The following is a 223-nucleotide window of genomic DNA, read 5'->3' on the forward strand; positions in this document are numbered from 1 at the left end:
ACTTATAGAACCACTTGCAATTTCATGTGACAATTTTGTCAACTTTTCCTTGGCATGTGTGATTATGCCTCGACGAGCCAGAATCAAGACAAAAAGAATGCCTTGTTGCAGTTTAGGACGACTGGGTTGATATTTGTTACTGAGATGATTTTGAATTTGTGTTCGTTTGGATTTCACAACTGTTATTCAAAGCTGTTAATTGAGAAGATGGTTCTTTGGGTAA

Source organism: Penaeus monodon, chromosome 31, assembly GCF_015228065.2.
Source record: "Penaeus monodon isolate SGIC_2016 chromosome 31, NSTDA_Pmon_1, whole genome shotgun sequence".
NCBI classification, from domain to species: Eukaryota; Metazoa; Arthropoda; class Malacostraca; order Decapoda; family Penaeidae; genus Penaeus; species Penaeus monodon.